At 40.5% G+C, this 19,537-nt stretch overlaps 2 long non-coding RNA genes across 2 annotated transcripts; one reads left to right on the top strand and one right to left on the bottom strand.

Annotated features, from left to right (window-relative positions):
• The first annotated feature begins 2,869 nt into the window (after window positions 1-2,869).
• Window positions 2,870-5,215, top strand: LOC119897951. Its single transcript, XR_005443467.1, has 2 exons — window positions 2,870-3,163; window positions 3,873-5,215. It is a non-coding gene; the product is annotated as an uncharacterized LOC119897951 (long non-coding RNA).
• Window positions 5,216-5,319: 104 nt separating this feature from the next.
• LOC119897950 lies at window positions 5,320-19,518 on the bottom strand. The gene is made up of 4 exons (XR_005443466.1): window positions 19,385-19,518; window positions 6,737-6,830; window positions 6,559-6,617; window positions 5,320-6,459 (listed from the first exon to the last, which is right to left on the bottom strand). It is a non-coding gene; the product is annotated as an uncharacterized LOC119897950 (long non-coding RNA).
• Window positions 19,519-19,537: the final 19 nt, after the last annotated feature.

Genomic DNA, 19,537 nt, shown 5'->3' with positions numbered 1-19,537 from the left:
ATTATTTGGTGACTGGGAGGCTACCCTATGCATTTTTATATTAATATTCCACCTTGTTGTCCACCTTTAGATGGCATGCATTGAAAGAAAATGGGGCGCAGAGACAAAGATGCGCTTTTGTAGTCCATCTTCTGAACATTGTTTGTGTTTCATCACGGCAGTAACATCCACCTTCGCATAATTATGTCGCCTAGAAAAGGGCAGTCAGATTCTCTGAGCCCAGCGGTCCTCTTTTCCTAAGTCCTTAGAAATTCTCTTTCACATATTTCCTTAGACCTCATGACGTTTTCCATCGAGGTCAAGAAAGGGGGTTAGGAAAGGAATTACTTTTTTACTTTTCGACCGCAGCCAGACACTTTTCCCTCACTTGCGTCTTTTCCTTGCATCTTAGTCCCGCACACCGGGCATGCATGGAGAGACGCAAAGGGTCTTTCTCATTTCCCAAATTTGCGTCTCCTCTCCTCGATCCTCTCCTTCTAGCGGCGCGTTTAGTCCCTCCCACCCGAGATTGCAAGCTCGAGGAGTGGAGGAGACGTGAGGAGAGAGGAGTCGAGGAAACAGGCATGTAACGAAATGACATGCCCTTTCCTTGCAGCCGTCAATTTAAAGCGATGTCAATTAAATATGACATGTTGCACAGCTGCACCATCTGTCCACTGTTTGTGCAGTGATCTCTGTCAGAGCAGCAGACCAGGGCTGAGTTCAGCGCAGACAAAACATAGCAAAACATTTTTTTCTACGGAAACGGTGGCTCCCTGAACACCCTTTCCAACGAGTGCATACTATGGGGCTGAATTTGGGCTGTCAGTGAAAGTTTGGTAGACGTCTAACCATAGCCCAAATATAGTCTAGTCATCAATTAGGCCACCATTGAACGGCTACATATAGACGTGTATTAGATGGTGAAAATGGGTCTAGGCTAAAACAAGGTTGAATTTGGGCTGTCAGTGAAAAGTTAATAGATGTCTAACCACAGCCCAAGAATAGACCAAATACACAGCTTTTAAATGACTACATATCTAATCTCTAATAGAAAACAGAATAGTGGCTAAAGGATTGTTTTTACTCAAACAAAACAGGTTCTCACAAATGGTAATCCGTCCAAAAAAATTAAATATAAAGATTTTATTAAGAAAAAGGATTACAACGTAGACAACTTAAGATAATACAACATGATGAAAATATAAAGGAATTATTGCTTAAATAATATAAATACAAAACAGTTCATATATATATGAAAATACAAACAATTTTAACAACATGCGGTAATAAAAACATAAATAATGATAAAATAAATTGGTTGGCTACATCCAAATCTAGATCTTCATCTAAGCTGCTACTTGATGCAGGAAGAGCATCAGATGGGTCTCTCGGTTGGCGCCAGTCTCTCGGGTAAATGGGATCCATAACTGTTGATGTAAGAATATGAATATAAGTAAACATTATAATTTGATTATGTTGACTGTTTTCCCATAAGACATGACTACTATCATCAAATGTTTTTAAATGAAAACATACAGTATATTTCTAATTATCATTCTAATGAAGGTTATTTTAATTTAAAAGTATTTATTACTGACCCATTTATCTCTATGGAAAATATAAAGATACTTGAACAGGACACGTTTTAGCCATGTTGCATTAGAACAACCAAATAGAGAAAGCTGCTTTTATTCTTTTGAGAGAGCTATCTGCTGTGAAAGTAAGTGTTCTGTTCTGAATATTTATTGTTGTCTTTGCTGACTGTATGCTGGATAATTTGCAATAAATATTTAGTGTCAAAAGTCAAAAACTAATTTTCATATCATAATGATCTAGTGAGTAATATATGTGTGGCTTTCATTACAAATTATAACAGGTACGGTTGCACATGTTTTATGTTCACCCCTTCTGAATTCAGATAATATAATGTAAGAGTTTTTAAGGGCATGAGGAAACCTGTGGGTATCATGGAGTAACGTTAAGTTACACTTGTTGCATGTTAAGCTAACTACAACGTGCTTTACTCTACACTGTTACCTGCTGAAATGTCCCGGTTCCTACACGTTAACATATAATGTAGATAAATAATGAAGACTTTTCAAACAAAGACACAGATACTTACAAGACCAAAGTAAATGTCTTTTCGCTTCCAGTGTTTGCAGTAAACTCTCGCCCCTTGGTCGCTGAAAGGTCGTAGTCGTAACGTATCCCTCGTTTAAAAATAGATAGATATTTTTATCGCGAGATCTGGCCGTCCCTGATGTCTACTAACTTTCAAGTCTCGCATTGCCAGTAGTCATGTGTCAGTAGGGCTACAGCTGCCATCTAGCAGCTGAAAATAGTAATTGCATTTTGTTTTAAATTAAAATGAAAGTTAATGCAGGGAAAGTTACAGCGAAAATAAAGATAATTTAAATGTTTCAAACGTTTACTTGCATTTGTTGAAATGATATCACGCACCTCAACAGCTGCATAGGCGAAAACTACATGTAACCTATTTGGTCTGAAACAGGGCTACGGCCAAGCTGTTGATATTAGACCACTAATTGCCTCTGTTTCGCCGGGTGGGCTAAAAGCCGACTACACGTAGCCTGGTCAAATAAGCTAAATCGTGGCTGAAAAGTTGGTAAACATTGTGACGTATTTGTGTGGGCGGGGCATAGCTGGAGGCAGAAAGATTCCCCTGAATACTTCAACAACGGTAGCCAGCAAATTTTGTTAGCTTTTTTTTTTTTTCAACAATGGATGGAGAAAATCCGATTTTCTCTGAATATGTAAGGTCACTCACTGTCCGGGACCGCGATAATTATTTTAAAAAGTTAACTTTAACGGACGGAACCAGATTGGTCGACCCCTACACACTCACTCAATGGATGGAGGAACTGACAGGATTACCTCCGGTAGAGTGGCCTGACATCTACACCTACCTGATAGAGAAACCGAGCGTGTATAGTAAAGACAAACTGAGGGCGTATAAATCCTTAGATGCCTATAACTACGTACTGAATGGTCATGTACAAGACTTAAAATACAAAGATTTAACAGATGAGTTTTGTGTCGTACGATCCGAAGTTCTGCCTAGCCAGCGCCAAAGCCAGAAGACGACCATGTACCAGGTTTGGGTCATTGTAAACAGAAGAAACAACTACGTCTTGACCGCGAACTGCACTTGCATGGCTGGGTGAGTAACTTAGCTAATATAAGATTAGAAAGATCACATTTGATATTGAATTTAAATGGAAAAAAACGTTTGTTGTTAATAGTTATGTTCCATCATTATGTTGTGTTTAGCTATGTTGGTGTGTTAGTGATGTTGTTGTGTTAGCTATGCTATGAGATGAGCAACAAGTTATCACTCAGTTTAATTTTCCATCTGACATAACAGTCTAGGGTCTTGCTGCAGCCATGCAGTCGCAGTGCTATTTAAGGTGGAGCTGTATGTTAGGATGGGGAGGACCGAGCAGCCAGCAGGCACATCAGGAGAATGTCTCTGGAAACAGACGAAGAGAGAGGTCAAACCAGCCAGAATTAGGGAGATCAACTTCCAGAGGCCTAAAAGACAGTTGACCGCAGCAGTTCCAGCCAAAGTCAGGAGGTTCAATAGCAGTGCTAGAGGCATGTACAAGAGTAGATGAGGGTTTGTTGAGTTAAGAGTTAAGAATTAAGCTGCAATTACTACCTGACCAGGTCAGAGCTATTCTGGTAGGTGAAGATTCATTCTCAAATGTCCAGTCAAACTTTGAAGTGCTTAGTTGAATCTCAACACATTTTACATACCAGATATGAGACAACCAAGAAAGCAATACAATATATTATAACACAATCATATAATATGCATACATACACACATTAAAGTGCGTTAAATATTGTTGTCCTATGTTATCTTCTAGAACTCACAGATGAAGACATCCAGGAACTGTATTCGATTGCCCCTGACGCTGCTGTTCTTACCAGCATAGAAAACAGTGACACTGACACAGCTTCTGAGTCTGAGCTAGAGCATCCTCCAGAGTTGCCAGAGCCGCTCACAGCCTTGTACAACCCTACGCTCAGACAGCACACACATGGGGACATCAGAGAGAAATGTGAGGAAGCCTATCTCAACATGAGAAGGAACATCCACCCAGATCAGTGTGAGAGACTTGAGACTATCACAAAACTGCAGGCAAAGTCCCAAGACTGGCACACTCACAGGGCAGGCAGGATTACCAGCACAACATTTTATACTGTATGTAAAGGTGACCATCTGCACAAAACCACCCTGGACAAAATCATGCGCTACAATGACACCAACATACAGGTTGAAGCAGCTGTATGGGGAAGAGACAAAGAGGAAATTGCTAGGGAGTGTTACACCAAAGAGCTCAACAAAACCCATCAAAATGGTACGGTTAGTCCATGTGGTTTTGTGATTCGACCTGATGAACCGCACCTAGGCGCATCTCCAGATGGGAAAGTTGTGTGTTCCTGCTGTGGGGAAGGGGTCTTGAAAATCAAATGCCCATATAAATACAGGGAAGGCCTACAGGGTGTGACAGTCACCAAGGATTTCTGCCTTGACAAAACATTCCAACTAAAGAAGACACACCAGTACTACCACCAGGTTCAACTGCACATGTTTGCCTGCAATGTCCAGTACTGTGATTTTGTGGTGTGGACAACTCAGGAGCTGGTTGTAAATCGCATCCCAAGAGATGAAGAGCTCTTGCAGAAGGATTTACCTAAAGCGAAGCAATGTTTTGTATCTTTCATTCTGCCAGAACTTCTAACCCACAGCCAAGATCCTGCCCTTCAACCACCAGTGTTTTGTAACACCTGTGAAAAGCCAGAGTTTGGTAAAATGATTGAGTGTAGCATGTGCAAAAACTTCTTTCATTATAGTTGTGCACAAGTTAAGAGGAGGCTACAGAACTGGCACTGCAGTTGCTGTAGATAAATACACCAGACTCACCTGTGTCTATCTTCACGGTTAGCCATGAAGAGATATATGCTTCTATTTCAGCAGGGAATAAGTACTATTTTACTGCTACATGTTAGTGAACTGGGCTAAAATACAAAAACAGTTAAACCTTCAATGTGGTGGATAAGGTATTGGGTATGGAAATGTATGTATGTAATGGCATAAGAGATATTTTAAAGTATGATTCCTGTAAATTAAGAATGAGATAACAGTACAATGTAGTATTAAGATGTAAATATTTTTTAGAAATAAATTCTGAACACTGCAAATTAATTATAAAACTTCTGTATTTAATTATTCTTTCTTACCAGGTTCTTAAAAAACAACAATGTATATACAATCACAGATGATTCACAATTAATCAATAGTTTAGAAAAAAAACAATTCTCAATTGAATTAGAGTGAAAAGCATATAAATCATCAGTACATTGTTGTACACACAACACTGATATTTCATACACGACATACTCTCTCTTTTCTGGGTACCACAGATTTACACAAATTGGTAAGAGCACCACACACAATCACCATGTCATCCAAAAGGCTAACTTGGGAAATAGGAATAACAGAATGCAAAATTTTTAAACTCTTCCATCTGCTTATAACTCTCTCTACATGAATTCTCACACGTGACAGTTGTCTGGATGAATCTACTTCACAAGCAGGTAACTGACTCTTTCCTTTGGTAAAATTTGGTATACACAAAGTGGCACCATAAGCAGCAAGTTCATCCCTGATCAAAAACCCCCTGTCCGCTAAGATTTCATCTTTGGGCTCTAACAAGTGCAAAAATCCTGATTCAAGTGTTATCTGCTTATCTGACACTCTCCCACCCCAACCCGTGGACAGAAATGAAACTGCCCCAGCAGGTGTTATTCCCACCAGGTACTTAACAGTGTTGTGATGCTTGTAATTGGACCAGGTTCCCTGGCAGTCAAGTTAGTAGATCTCTCTATGAATATCTCTGTACAGTCAATTATACACCTGCATCTCTTGAAATGTCGCCTGAAACTTTTGGGCATATTTTTAAGGACAGCACCTTTACTTGGCCATTTAATAATGGATTTCAAGATGTTTGCAATTACAGGCAACCAGGACCTTAGAATGTTTGACACTGTGCTTTCAGAAACTTTGAACCTATATGCAATATCTCTGTTACTGAGCCCCAATCTCAGTTTCATAAGAACGACTAATAAATGATCTTCTAGCATGAGACTTTCAGTTCGCTTCTGCACACTGTCTTTAATTTTTGACATTAACCAACTGAAGATGACTGAAGTTAACCCAGTGAGAAACAGAAAGTTTGCAGCATTGTTTTTGATCGTGGAGAATGAGAAGTGTGATTTCTGAAGCTCCTCTTTCAGTCTTTCATTCTCCTCTTTAAGTTGGTAAAAGTCTTTTCTTAAGTTGACATATTCAGTGTTGAGTTGATCATACTTCTCACTGAGACTGTTGTATGCTGCTTCAGGGACCAGCTTCTTCCACTGCTTCCTCTGGTGTCACTGGATCATCATTAGCTGGAAGACATTTGTGAAAAACAAATGACAAAGCAGTTTGATAAATGTATGTATGACAAAAACATTGTACTGTGCATAAAACATTTTCAATGTTCTTACCATGGCAAGAAGCCTGTTGCTCCACTGTTGAACATTCCCTTTTCCTTTTTCTTTCCAGCCTTAGAAAAGCAGAACAAAACAGAGAAGACAGAGATTTTAGTGAGGAAGACTGCACACACGAGTTACAGCCTATGGTAACACTCAGCTAGCCACATTAAGAAAACTCAATTTCACCTACCTCTCCAGCTTTTCCACAGGCCTGTCATTCTGCCGTTTATAGGAAAACACAGACGGGACGAAGTCAGGGCTGTCTTCATCCATAGAAGCCTGTCCTACAAAATAATAATAAGTAATTAAAGCTAGTGTCAGCCTACCTTATTATGTAGTTAGCTAGCTAAGGTTATCCTTTTCGTTGGCTACTAACTGTGGTGAAAGTTAGCAAATCCAACTACTTGAACATAATACCTGTACATGACACGGGCCTTCTCACTGTACTTTCTACGATTGCAAACCTGCAACGGTTGAAAGGCAGACGACACCAACAGTGTACGTTTATGTTAACGTTATCTAACTGCTAATTAGTTGTACTTCGAACAAAGTTTGCTAACTATGACCTCAAAAAGTCAGCATCACGACAGAAATTGCAAAAGCATCTGAATTGGTGTGATGCACAGATCGGCTCGTACATTAACGGAACTCATAAGCCTATAATCCATGATGCTCTGATGGAGCTCAGCATTGATCAGGAGGACGGCTGCTTTACTCCAAACAGTTTCTCTGTATGAACCTGCACTGTGTGTGAGAGCTTTTGGATGTGTAGAAGAACACAGATCATGAATTAACATTAGATCTTGACTGATCCTGTCGGCGCATCGGAAGATTTAAATATTAATTTATGTTGCTGTTGCTCGAGCGTAAATGCGCACAGCGTCTCTGGAGAGGCGCTTCACCCAGCCGCTATTCAGTGTTCATTTTTACAATCCTGCTGTCCATCCACACATCACATTCAACAACATCAGTGATATCAAAGTGAAACTACAACTGCAAGCAGTTATAAGCGGGGTCCAGTTATAAGTGGAGAATAAATGAGCAGTTATAAATCAACGGGGCTTGCGGTTATGGAGATCTGAAATGAATGTATGTCTATGGGAGTGTTATTTGATTTCCAATTAATAGCGCCACCTAGAGGCTGATTGACGCCAATTTTCACACATCCCTTTGGGAGGGCGTGCCACATAAGGTCTCCGAGTTTGGTGTAGGTCGGCAGTTGCAAACGTAAGATGTGACATGACATCCTGTTTTAGCGTTTGCGCAAACATTTCTCAGCTTATAATTCTGACGTTTTTTAGCGGATCAAAATTCCCTGTACAAACTTTTATCGGCTCGGTCCAGAGATGATCCGTGCCAAGTTTCGTGCCGATCTGAGAAGTTAATTAAAATAGTTTTTTTTAATTTAGCGAAATGAAAACGTCATTGCACAGAGGCGTGTCCTATACCATACGAATCGGCAGCATCCCCCAAACACGTAGACATAAGGTTTATGAATGTGTGATGTAGTGGGCCGTAGTTGCAAAACGTCCTTTGGTTGAAAATCCCATTGAAATGAATGAATGATTGGAGCTTCGATTATAGCACCACCTTTTGGCCAAATTGCACAAAATCTTTCAGGTGTCATCGGGGGTCCATGGGGAACAATTTGGTTCCCACATTTGGTGTCAATCGGACTTGTGGTTATGGAGATATAAAATGCATGTAAGTCAATGGGATTTTTTTGCCATCTTTAATCTGCAATAACAGCGCCACCTATGGGCATATTTGGGTGAACTTTGGTGCCTGTAGTAAGGGGTCCAGGCTGAACAATTCGGCTCTTGTTTCATGTCAATGTGACTTGTGGTTATAGAGGAACAATTTTTTCGAATTAAATAGCGCCACCTAGGGGTGAGTTGCACCAAATTTTGCACAGGCCCTCAGGGGGGTGTCCCACATTAATGCTCCAAATTTGGTGTCGATCGGCCATTCAAAAGTGAAGATATGACATAATTTCCAGTTTTTAGCTTTTTTGGCAAACATTTGTCATTGCGACATTTTTTGTCGGATCAAAATTTCCTCTACAAACTTTGATCAGCTTGGTCCAGAGATTATCCATGCCAAGCTTGTTGTCGATGGGACTTGCGGCTTCGGAGAAGTTAATTAAAATAGGTTTTTCAGTTTTCGCGATGTAGCGGAAAAAAAACTTTAGGCGGTAATGGGCGTGGCCTATACCACGATATTCAGCTCGATCCCCCAAACGTGTGGATATAAGTTTTTTGAATCAGCCTTCATGAGCGTGAGTTCCAAGCCTAAACGCTTTGACTGTGCTTATAGCGCCCTAGCACTTACCTCTAATTACATAAAGGAATGTGGTTAGAACAACTTTATGAGGCGCTACACAAACGGTGAAGGGCATGCTTAACGAATACAAATTATGAATACAACATAAACACTGCAGAGTCCTGCTCCTGCCATGGGTTGGTCCAGCTGCATGTCACGCCTCTTTTAAACGTCACAGTGGCTGAAAAGATTTCTACAAAGATTTCTTACAATATGACCCATCCACCATTGTGTCCCTGAGCAAGACACTTAACCCCTAGTTGCTCCAGAGGCGTGCGACCTCTGACATGCATAGCAATTGTAAGTCGCTTTGGATAAAAGCATCAGCTAAATGAGTAAATGTAAATAGATGGCATGGTGCTAAAGCAATGATTGATGGCATGCTCAATAATTGTTGCCCAAATTGCATTTGAAACTTGAACTTTATTTTCTCTTCTTATTGTGAACTCCTATTCCTCAGGCATGTCTGCTTCTCACTCTCTGTTCGGCCTTTGGCCTCTTTGATCCATGTTTGCAAATAAAAACACAGAAGTGGTTAAGGACTGACTGCTGATTGAAGAGTTGTGCAAAGGAGTTTCACACAGGTGCATTACAAATTTATAATTATGCAAGCATTTTCTATCAGCTGTGAATATATGTTTTCTTTTTTCTTTCACAGTGACATTATCAGTTAATGTCTCTGCTGTGGTCCAGAACTGATTTCATCAGTATCCTCAATTTTTTTTGCAATACCACCACCACCAGGATTTTTTTTTTCCGGCATAGAGGTTGAAGGTTTTTGATCTCCAGCCTTATTCCAGAGTACCACTCATTCAAGCAACGGAGGAAGCCTGCGACATCTGTGCAAGGATAGATTCGCCATGGAAGAAGATTTTTCTGTTATAGGTTTCTGTTTTCTTTGTCTCCACAATTATTTTTTTTGTGTGTTTATTATGTGCTGTATTTTTTGTGTGGAATTTTCAGGGCAAAATGCACTGTAAGGATGTTTTGACAGATGCCTAATTGTGAAGAGATATACATATTCATCACTATGCATTATAGCCTTGTGTGTTGTTGTCAATATATTCATATATTTAGCCCTAACAATATTTCTACAAAAGATCAAGCCCAAACTATATCATTAGAAAAGTAGAAATGCTAAAAGTGTTTTAGATTGATCAATGCAGTGTGTAACTGTTTTAAACAAAGTGAGTTTTGTGATGGTTTTGATTGAAGTAGATCATTTTTCAAAAGATCTCAGGTATTCTGCTACTTGTGCATGTGGTTTGTGAACTGTGTTTGAGTTTTGAAAAAATTAGCCCTGTTATCAAAATTGTGTTTAAACAGTCTTAAAAAGACTGTAATCCAATAGTTTGGGTTTAGTTTAGTTTTTTAAAAAAGGGCGTGAAAATGTGTTAAACAAATGAAAAAGTGTTAACACACAAGACTTCTGCTGTGCTAAGAAGGTGATGAAGTGGATTCCCCACAATTTTTTTCTGATTGGTTAGGCACAATTTTTTAAACTAAAGGTTATTTTTGTAAAATTCTACACACTAACCTTTACCAAAAAAAGCTAAACATTATACATATGGCAAAGGCAAACAGTTCTGGCCAAACTCTTTTAAAACCTGTTTTTGCATCAGTACAGTCCACACAAACCATATTTAAATAAGCATACCAAGAAGCAACTACACACTGATAGTATAAACGAAAAACAGTTGTGGCTTTTGCTTTTTGTGTGCAGACCAGTTAGCAATAAAGTTTTGTCATGCATGTAATACAGTAAAACACACACACAGGTGCCCAAATGTGTAAAGTATGGTTGTATATTCTTCAGAGATGCTCACAAGTCTTTGAGATAGAGTCCAAGTCAATCCAGGTTTCTAATAAAACTGCATAGCTATAAGGAATTCTGTAACTGTAACCTGTTTTTCATTTACCGAGCACAACCATGTAGCCTAATGTACAATGCGTCTACAATTAATGACACGATTGACAATGATTATACATGACTGTAAGTCAACAAACACTGTTGATTTTCAAACCCAGTGTAAGTTAACTAAATAATTACATGGTCAATATTAAAGCTGTAACATGTTTTTAACTTACAGAGCACAACCATGTAATGTGCAATGCAGTTAATGACAGCTTATAAACTACTGTAAGTCAACACATCCCCCAGACTCTCAAAGTAAAGCTGTAACCTGTTTTTAACTTACAGAGCACAACCATAACGTTCAATGCAATCAATGACAGCTTAAACTACTGTAAGTCAACACACCCTGCAGACTCTCAAACCAGTGTAACTTTATAACTAAATTAAACTGTAAGGTTACATGATCAACAATAAACCTGTAACCTAGACAACGGGAATAATTAACGTGATAGCAGCCAGCGGGACGTAAATAAGTTAAGGGGAATAACGGTAAGCTCATCGGACATTAGCTAATAAATAAACATTGTTCACGAGTCCCGCGCCTTGAGTCCGAGTCAAGTCTGAAGTCTTTTGAGGACGAGTCTGAAGTCGAGTCTGAAGTCACTGTGTGTGCGATTTAAGTCGCACTCGAGTCCGAGTCTCTAACTCAAGTCCCCATCTCTGATATTCTTCAGTAGTTTTACAGGATCTGAGTTTCTTTCAAAAGGGACTCTTGTGCAGCTGCTTCATCCGCTGCAGAGAGACTCACTCTGTTCATGTTTAGAAATACTGTGTTATCTGCCAGCATGTGGTCCTGTAGAGTGTGATGCAGTTGACATATGCTGGTCTGCTGCTGTGTGAACAGTACCCCTTCCCTTCCACCAGATACTGGATATCTTGCAATTCTACAAAAAGGTTTGATTGGCTATAAATTAGTGATACATCCTTATTATTACAGTGCATTACTGAACCAGTACCAGGGCTGTACAGCACTTACAGTTAATTACCAAATAGTTAATAAATACCAAATGTAAATGCACTGGCTGGTGTTAATAGTTTCAGAAATAGAAGAACATTTAGTGGTTGCATTCAGAAAAGAAACTGTATGTGTGTCAAGAAAACCTGTAACATTTAACAGGAAGATTGCACACCAAGCTTGGTGTGCAACATGGTGGTTTGTCCAGGAGATGGCACCATAATTTCACTTCTGGTCCTGAGCAGGTAGTTCACAATTACATTAATTAGCCCACTCAGAATTCCTAAATACTTTGTATTGGATTTTGTCATTCACAGAACAAGAAAAACAAGAAAGAAAACAAAGAAAACTAAAGCAAAAACATGGGCACACTTTAAAGAGGTGGTATTATGCTATAGAGGTGGTATAATGATTATATGGGTTGTACCAGAACAGTTTTACATGGTTTAATTTTCAAAAAACACCATGTTTTCCTCATACTGCACATTGCTGCAGTTCCTCTTTTCACCCTATGTGTTGTACGCTCTGCTCTTGAGCTACAGAGTGATGCATCTTACTTGTACAAAATCTTTGTTGGAAGTTGCACATGCGCAGATCCCAGGTAAGGACTACTAGCCAATAAGAAGCAGAGAAGGGCGGGTCGTAAGAAACATCCGCTTCAGACTGCAACCGTAACCTAGCAGATGGTATAAGTTACTCACAACCACACATAATTTTTCCACATCTTACCGTAAACCACTACAAAAGTCACCATATTTCAACTAAATTTTACATAAAAATTGGCCAAACAATTTGAACATTTGCTCAGTAGCTTTCACTTCGGGTGTAACATTATTATTATAGCTATAACTTTAGCTGTGTTAGCCAACGTTTACAACAACTTCGCACTTGAACAGTGTGTGAAGTTACATTGCCATGTTTATTTTAAATATAATTCACAACCAATAAAGCATACTTACAGGTTGTGATTGTGAATTTCCAGGCCCAAACAGAGTCGGAGTTGCATCGTCTTTTAGGACGTTGAACTGTTGCCGGTGTTCTGACGATCTATGCTGCCTTGCCGCAAAATGCTACCATAGCGCAAATCGATAGACTCGACTCTACTCGGCCCTGCTTCGTTTTCCATTGCAGACAGTACCCAGAGATAGTATGTAGCGTGTTGTCATAGCGACACCACACACAACTGGCGCGACATAATGTTCAATGCGACACGCACACCAGCGATCCACACAGCTTTCTCTTTTTTAAGTTAAAACATTTCAACATTACTCAGAATGTAAAGACAGATAAGCGGTAAGAAAACCTTACAGCTGTGTTTTCCTCTGCCGTTGTTGCTGCAGTGGTCTGTGTGACAGCGGGAGCAGAGGGCTCTGTGAGCGGGCGGCTGGCACATTTTTGTTCTGCCATCTCGTAAAATGGTCAATATTCGAAATCTACACAGTTTATTTCTCACATTAAAACTTCTCAGAAGTGGATTTAGTGATGAAATTACATACGAAAACTGTAAAATATAAAACTTTCTGTTGCTAGCCCTACAGGTACAACATTTCTACAATGGAAGCCCAAACAAAGGCCTCTGCTCAGACTAGCTTGGTTTGAGGGCGTGCCTGACCCCCCGCTAGCCACTTGGCAAGCTTTATGACACGTTTTCATTGTGACGTCACAGTGAAGGAAGGGAAATGGCTGGACTACAAACGAGCTGTTTTCAAGCGGTTCAGAGCAGTGTTTTCTGTGGGAGATGGAACTCCCTTTGGGCTGGACTTTGGGCTTTTTCACTTTGCAAACCTATTACATGTACAAAAAAGAGATATAACTCACTAAGGAGAGGGAAAAAGACAAAAAGCATAATACCACCTCTTTAAACACACTTTGTAAAAGTATCAGAATCAGAAATAGCCTTCTATATAACTTTAGCATTGTACATAAATACTTTGGTGAGTCTTATTTTAATTTTAGGCTATTTAAGGTAGGCTATTAGCCTATAAATCAGTGCTTGAAGTGGGCTGGTAGAATACTTACAGGTAGGCTATACTCTTTGGTGGTCATTTTCTCAGCTTACAAGCTGCCTGTCCTATTTTCTGCTCTCTTCATATCAGGTTCTCAAGGCTTTTAATATGGCCCTAAATGAACTGCATTACCCAGGAGGCACTACGTTACCTGTTCCCGTTTCTCCTGCCTGCTCTTCTTTGTCGCTGGGGACAGAGTAGGAAGAAGAGAAAGTATCCTGGCCTGATGACTTCATACCACCACTATCAGGCGCCTTTTGTTTAGACATGTTCAACTTTTCATAAAGGCAAAGTGCTCATGTGTCATTTTTCATGAACTGACCAATCACAACCTGGATGGGGCGCGACATTAAAAAAGGTTGATGTGCTACAGCAAACTTTGGAAATACTGAACAGTTATGCACAAATGGTTATGATTATTGACGAGTTAGTAGCTTACTTAGCATTAAAAAATTAGAGACTTGCCATCCAAAGAATGTTAAAGTCAAGGGCAACTGGACTTGGTTGAAGATACTAGAAGACGTTTCGTCCCTCATCCTTTCTAATGCGAAGGCTTCCCCTTCCAACCTCACCATCCAAGAAAGGAAGGCTGTGACATCACTGAACAAGAATCAAAACATCACTATCCTACCTGCTGACAAAGGAAGATGCACGGTAGTCCTTAACACAGCGGACTACCAGAACAAGGTCAACATACTACTAATGGACACAAACACACTGAGGCGAGACCCAACCAGCGGATACAAGAAAAAGGCCATAGAATGTCTACAACAGCTACAGAAAGACAACACCATCTCCCCTGAACAATATTACCGTTTGTATCCTGGAGAAGCCATTCCATGCATATATGGACTACCCAAGATACAAAGAAGGAGCCCCACTCAGGCCAACTATCAGCAGCATTAACACGGTCACCTACAACATACCATTCTACCATTTTAGCTCCCTTGGTGGAAAACACGCCAAACCACATCCAAAACTCCATTGACATTGCAAACAAAGTTCGAAGACTGAAACTGGACCCAGATGAAACCATCCTATGACGTGACTTCTTTGTTCACCTGCATCCCCACCATAGAAGCAGTAGAAACGGTAAGGAAACGGCTAACACAAGACAACACCCTGGACAACAGCCCTGACCAGATCTGCAAATTACTCAACCTCTGTCTAAACACCACCTATTTCCAATACAACAGAGGATTCTACAGACAGAAGCATGGCTGTGCCATGGGTTCACCAGTATCCCCTATTGTGGCGAACATCTACATAGAAGAAGTGGAGAGCATAGCCCTCAACTCCTTCAGAAGAACAGCACCGAGCCACTGGTACAGGTATGTGGACGACACCTGGGTCAAATTTAAAAACCAGGAAGTGCAAGCCTTCACAGAACACATCAACTCTGTGGACAGCAACATCAAGTTCACACGAGAAGATGTCCACATTAACAGTTTGGCCTTCTTGGACTGCGTTGTACACTTTGAAGAGGACAGGAGTCTGCAAATTGGTGTTCAAAGAAAGCCCACACACCACAGACCAATACCTACTCTTCGATTCACACCAACCACTGGAGCACAAGCTAGGGGTCATGAGAACACTGCACCACAGAGCAGAAAACATACCAACAAGCACCCAAGCCAGAGAGAAGGAACAGAACCACCTGAAGGGGGCACTTACAGCCTGTAGATACCCTAAATGATGGTCCTTTGTGAAAACAGCCACAAGATCCAGGAAGAACAAAACTACAGAGGATGAGGAAAAGAAGGTCAAACGCAACTAAATTGTGATTCCATACGTGTCTGGAGTATCAGAGAAATTCAGGAGGATTTTCAACAAATACAACATCCCTGTGTTTTTTAAACCCAAGAACACGCTAAGACAGATGCTGGTACACCCCAAAGACCGCACACCCAAACACAAGAAAACAAGAAGACCTCTATATTGGGGAGACTAAACAACAACTACACAAATGCATGGCTCAACACTGAAGGGCCAACGCCTCAGGTCAAGACTCTTGATGTAAGTTTACTTACATCTGAAGGACAGAGGACACTCATTTGAAGACCACAAGGTGCACATTTTGGACAGAGGTTTGAGAAGCCGTCGCTGAACAGAGGAGGTGGTCTATGCCACCACTTATCCCCCACTTACAATGCGGTCCTTTCATCACTTCCCAGTAAACTCAACAAACGTAACCTATTGGCCTCAGGTGAATATGCCAACAATGGTCGTTCAGTCTTGGCCTCAGGGAGCCCTAACGACCATAACGACTGTCTTTACAACATCCAGGAGCACTAATGAACCAGCGGTATCGACGAGCCTGGCAAACAACCCCACTGAGGTTAAATAGCTTAGTTTCCCTACCAGACAGTCAGAACTGAAAAAGTCCCTTGGATGAGGGATGAAACCAGTGTGCAAACTGGGCTGACTGTGAAAGTATCAGGCATAATTGTCTTATTATTATAAAAAGAACAATATAATTATTAATATTATTATCATATGTAGCCATTTTGCTACAATTAGGTTTCACACAACAATAAAGCATGCTGTCAATATTTTAGACCCCCCAAAATATCACAAATCATGCTTTTAGGGGAGCTGATGTCTTATTTAGGAGAGCTAAGCTCCCCCTGGCTCCCCCGTAGTTCACACCCTGGACAAAAAGTCTTCTAGTGTCTTCAACCAAGGCCAGTTGCCCTTGACTTTAACCTTCTTTGGATAACTATGACCTGGATGACTGAGAATCTTCACAGACATAGAGACTTGCCACCATTTAGACAATTTTTGCCTAAGAATTTAATGAATGAAGACTTTCAAATTATTATTTTGGATGTGTAGCCTATTTCTTAAACTGCTGTAACTTTCCCGCTGGAGTTAATTTAAAGAGTTAGGTCATTTTCAGGTTCAAAATCCTATTTATGGGTTGTACCAGAACAGGTTTACATGGTTTAATTTTCAAAAAACTTTTTTTTTTCATACTGCGCATTGCTGCAGCTCCTCTTTTCAATCTGCGTAGAAGGCTTTGTTTTAGCTATGAAGTGATACATCTTGCCTCTAAATGATCTTTGTTGGGAGTTGCACATGTGCAGTTCCCAGGTAAGGACTACTAGCCAATCAGAAGCAGTGAAGGGCGGGCCTATGAGAAGCCGGTAAAGACCATAGACTGTATATAAGAAATGGACGTAGTCATCGTGGTGTCACCAGTTGGTTTGTGGACTGCCGTTTTGAAGCCTCGAGTTTGGCTGATAGGGCGCCGCAATGTCGAGTTTTTGCAACCAGGAAGTGCCCGGAAGTGACCATACATTGGAGCTAACAGCTAACAGCTTGCTTAGCTAGGTGCATCTGTAACTCAGTCATTTTAACAGGGCTGAAAACTTTGTCTAGCGAACAACAGTCTTAAAACTAAATGTACTCACCAAAGAAAGTGAACAGCCAACTCCTAATAAGCTTTTTCAATGGTGATGGTTAAATTTACACAGTGCCGAGGGCACGAGTCGGCTCTAGCCTAATTGACAGGTCGCCATGGTAACGACTTGTCAATCATAGATAATCCCGCCCTGAAACATACTCTGCTTTGTGGTCTATTTTAAAATTAATGGGACCATAATTTACTAAATGAACAACATTTTGTATTGAAGAAGACTTGAAAATAGCGACTGAGACCATAAACTCATCAGGAAAGTGTTTACTGGGGTAATTATTCAGCTGAGAAGTAGGGTAATTTTCCCATTATTTCTAATGGAGTTGGACTTCTTTTTGCAACCAGAAGAGTCGCCCCCTGCTGGATTTTCAATAGAATGCAGGCTTCAGGGACTTCCGCATTGGCTTCATATTGTAGACCGGAAGCTTCCCGCTTGGTAAAGACGCTTCCTGTCAGCTGTAGGCTACATGCTGCAGACCCCTGCCAAAAGCTTGGCAACACAGACTGGAGCAATAATTTCAGCGAGTGAGTTATTAATTTGTAACAAAAACATCTTTCATCCATAAAGTTATATCTGAGCTCTGTCTCTACATCAGAGTAACAACTTTATGTCCATTGACTGCCTGGAGGGTAGCTAGTGTTTGGAAGGGAGAGGAGAGGTGTGTGCTGCAGCTCAGTATTTTCCACCAGTGTTTTTGAGGGCATGTAGGACTAGCTGCTTGGTGAGAGTTATATGAGGCGCATTTAAAGGGAAATGGCTTGACTACAAATGGGCCTTTTCACTTTGCAAACCTATTACATGCACAAAAAAGGTATATAACTCAATAAAGGAGAGGGAAAAAGACAAAAAGCATAATACCACCTCTTTAAGGCTTTAATGAATACACTGACATGACCTCATCAAGATGTGTTTTGTGCCCAAACCTAACCTAACCCTAACCATAGTTGTGTAATATGAGGAAAGGTTTATTTGTGAAACAAATACTCTTTAAACTATCTGCAAACTATCCAAAAATAGTGTGACCTATTATAAACCCCATTGAACCCATTATAAATATAGAGAACTGGCACCTTTTTTCCACTTCACGTAGCCAACAGATAGCTAGCTAGCTAGCTAGCTAGATTGTTTTTTATTTATCTATTCTATTCTATTTCTATTATCTATTTCTATTTAAACACACGTGTTTACTGTATTTATTTTATTTTATTTATTTATTTGAATTGAATTGTTCTTTTGTATTTTCTTTGAACTTTTCGCAATACTGTCCTTTTAACATTCATGCCAATAAAGCAAATTTGATTTGAATAGATAGATACATAGATAGCTAGATAGAGAAACTTCCCTTTAGCCTACATGTTGGATCAGGACCAGCCTGTATCCAATCTTGCTTTACGATGCAGAGATCAAACCCCAATCAAAGAGGACGAAATGCAAGAGGGTACTTGCAGCGTGTGAAGAAATCATGTTGGCCAACGAGCGGTCCTTCCTACTTTCACTCATACTGCACTGCAGGGATTTCCCATGTTTCACTACTGTAGCCTACGCATCCTCCCTCACGTAGCCTTGTTCTCAGTCTGATGTGCTGTGACATGAGGAGAGGAGAGGAGTAGAATAGAAAATAATATACCAGAAACATTCATCTTAGGTCTAATTAAAATATAGCATGCTCTTATTTTATTATGAGATCTACTGTAAGCTAATTTATCTAGGCTACTTTAGCCTATTTCATATTGCGGTGTATGCAAGCGTACAATTCATCTGGCCAGTTCTGCAGCAGAACAGCCTGTCTCCATGGGAACGTGCCATGTTCGTTTCATGACTTCTTACATAACAGTGCTGCATCTATGCATATGGACGCGCGCGCGTGCACACACACACAAACACACACTTCATCCATAGGCGATCCGGTCTGCAGTCCTTTACAGATCGATGCACAGAGGAGGGCTGGTTATAAAACTCTTGCCTGTATAGACCATGCAGTCCAACAGGACCCGGTCACACGATGAGAGGGACCAGTCTGCCAATCACATTACTACTGTGTTATTTTGACTAGGTCTATTCTGACTTGTAATCTACAGCTGCCCAGTAGCCTATTTCATCACGTGCACGTGACCGACTTTTCATAGTGGGAACGGGACAAAATGCTTCGTCATTCCCCGCTACTGAGTCCGGTCAGTCTCTCTCACACCACTCATCTGCCGGTGTCTCTGGTAAATACTACCTTTCATCGTCGATACAACCCTCGATTCCCCGACGATGAAAGTAAGACGTTTGAATAAGACGTTAACCAGACCGGTGATTCATCCCTGTGGTTTCTATGGCAGCCGAGAGACCGTGACCAGTCCCTCGTTCAGAATGGAGCCTAGCAAAAAAG

The sequence above is a fragment of the Micropterus salmoides genome, unplaced genomic scaffold (assembly GCF_014851395.1).
Source record: "Micropterus salmoides isolate LMB-PRFRI ecotype aquatic unplaced genomic scaffold, ASM1485139v1 Ms_hic_scaffold_11, whole genome shotgun sequence".
Taxonomy (NCBI): Eukaryota; Metazoa; Chordata; class Actinopteri; order Centrarchiformes; family Centrarchidae; genus Micropterus; species Micropterus salmoides.
Note: the sequence above shows the minus strand (reverse complement) of the source record. Positions and strands in the feature narration are given on the sequence as shown.